The sequence below is a fragment of the Octopus bimaculoides genome, chromosome 5, assembly GCF_001194135.2.
Source record: "Octopus bimaculoides isolate UCB-OBI-ISO-001 chromosome 5, ASM119413v2, whole genome shotgun sequence".
Lineage (NCBI taxonomy): Eukaryota > Metazoa > Mollusca > Cephalopoda > Octopoda > Octopodidae > Octopus > Octopus bimaculoides.
This window is the reverse complement of record NC_068985.1, coordinates 95875980-95878329: the sequence shown is the minus strand read 5'-3', so window position 1 is coordinate 95878329 and position 2350 is coordinate 95875980. Positions and strand designations below refer to the sequence as shown.

The following is a 2350-nucleotide window of genomic DNA, read 5'->3' as shown; positions in this document are numbered from 1 at the left end:
GTAACAATTAGCATTTTACTATTTTTGGTATGAAATGTACCAGAAAATCAATCGGTTAAATTTAAATAAAAATATTAAATGTGCAAAATGAAGGCAACACAATCTAGTCTTTCTAAAAAATCTTGGCTAAGCAGTTGACCCACTTCAAGCTGTGGTTCCTATGCCAGCGAAGAACTCTTCCTTCCATATATATTAATTTCATTCCTAAATCTCTGATTTTAGGTCAAGGCTCCCCCCCCTTTCCTAGTCTCTCTTTCTCCTCCTCCCTGCTTTCATTTTTAAGTTTCAGCTGACTACTTTTACACACACTTGCGTAGGTGTGTGTATAGTGAGTGTATATGTATTTGTGTAAAGTATAAAGGCATGTCACAGTAAATGCTTTTGACATTACTTCAAAATATTTTAATAAAGGTTTATCCTTTTCTAATTCCTACAGGGTCAGAATTTATCGGCAATAAACTGGTTATACTTCTACTGCACAATAAATATTTCAACAAATATTTTAAATACAATTTCTAATAATATTTAATTCGAAAAATATAAGATTTTTTATAAAATTGAATTACCAGGAGGGTCCACGGTTAAAAAAGGTTGAAAAACACTAAAGGAGACCACGTTAGACGTTGTTGCTCGATCTGCTAGAAATAGCAGCTAAATCCCCTTTCTGTCACACCATATTATTTTATAAAACTTTATAAAAATAAGCAGAACTTAGTGTAATGTAGTCCTGTCAGCCTAGGTGCAGTATGAATTTCAAATAGATATAGACGTGGCTGTGTGGTAAAAAAGCTTGCTTCCCAACCACATGGTTCAGGGTTCAGTCCTCCTGCATAGCACCTTGGACAAGTGTCTTCTACTATAGCCTCAGGCCAACCAAAACCTTGTCAGTGGATTTCGTAGATGGGAACTCAAAGAAAATCGTTGTGTTTGCCCCCTTGCCATCACTTAACAATCCGTGCTGGTTTGTTTACCTCCTCATAACTTAACGGTTCAACAAAAGGGACCGATAAGTAATAGGCTTACAAAGAATAAGTCCTACAGTCAATTTCTTCGATTGAAACCCTTTAAGGTGGTGCTCCATCATGGCCGCAGTCAAGTGACTGAATGAAGTAAAAGAATATATAGATGGATGGTTGCATTCTTTTCTACTCTAGGCTCAAAATTTTTGGAGGGGGCCAGTCGATTAGATTAACCCCAATACGCAACTGGTACTTAATTTATCCATCCCGAAAGGATGAAAAGCAAAGTCGACCTCGGCGGAATTTGAACTCTGAATGTAAGGACAGACGAAATACCGTTAAGCATTTTGCACGGCATGCTAACATTTCTGCCAGCTCGCCGCCTTTAAAATATTCTTTTCTACTCTAGGCACAAGATCCAAAATTTTTGGAGGGGGTCAGTCGATTAGACTGACACCAGTACGTAACTGGTACTTAATTTATCAACCCCCCGAGAAGATGAAAGGCAAAGTCGACCTCGGTGGAATTTGAACTCTACGATAGACGAAATACTGTATTTCGCCCAGCGTGCTGACGCTTCTGCCAGCTCACCACATTGGGATTAGACATATTTTCATGTTAGACCTGTTATAGTTGAGTTAAGAATAAGGTTGATCATATTCATGTTTGGAATATAAGAACAGTGCTGACACCTTAACAAATGGCACATTGAAATTTCTAACATTTTGTTTTTCAATCTTCCTAAATGTTAGTCATAGCTGAAATTCTATTTTTTTATTCTATTCATTCTTTTTACCTGCTTCAGTCATTTGACTGCGGCCATGCTGGATCACTGCCTTTCAGTCAAACAAACCCCAGGACTTATTCTTTGTAAGCCTAGTACTTATTCTATCGGTTCCTTTTTGCCGAACCGATAAGTTACGGGGACTTGTTCTTCTGTATGTGAATATATATATATATATAGATTGTTCCTCACCACCCTTCACCAACCCATCTAAATAGCTCAGATGTAGCTTACTTGACTATCCAGACTTTCTCTTATTACTTCCTAGATTACCCGCCCCACCGATATGACTCCCTTTACTTTTTATTTATTTATTTTTTATTTTATTTTATTTTAAGTTTATTCTTACTTTTTTATATGAATATCTGTGTATGTCTTTTTATTGTATTGTATTGTTCTTAACCACCAACTTAACACTACACACTTCCTACTTCAACGCCGAGGTGGTATAATTTCCTGGGAGAGGAATAATTTTGCAGTTGAGGATAGCTTTACATTGTAAATTATACACATATTATATTATACACATATAAAGCTTGAAACACGTGTACCGCGGAATCCTTTGTAGTTTTGTTCTTATTTTTTGGATTTACGATTTATATATATA

General features: G+C 36.3%; 1 protein-coding gene and 1 long non-coding RNA gene across 2 annotated transcripts in view; one reads left to right on the top strand and one right to left on the bottom strand.

Annotated features, from left to right (window-relative positions):
• Positions 1–2350, bottom strand: part of LOC128247813 (uncharacterized) — a 114154-nt gene that overhangs the window by 4965 nt on the left and 106839 nt on the right. The window lies entirely within an intron of this gene.
• LOC106879687 (uncharacterized) overlaps positions 1–2350 on the top strand; it is an 85692-nt gene that overhangs the window by 16489 nt on the left and 66853 nt on the right. The gene's annotated exons all lie outside the window — the stretch shown is intronic.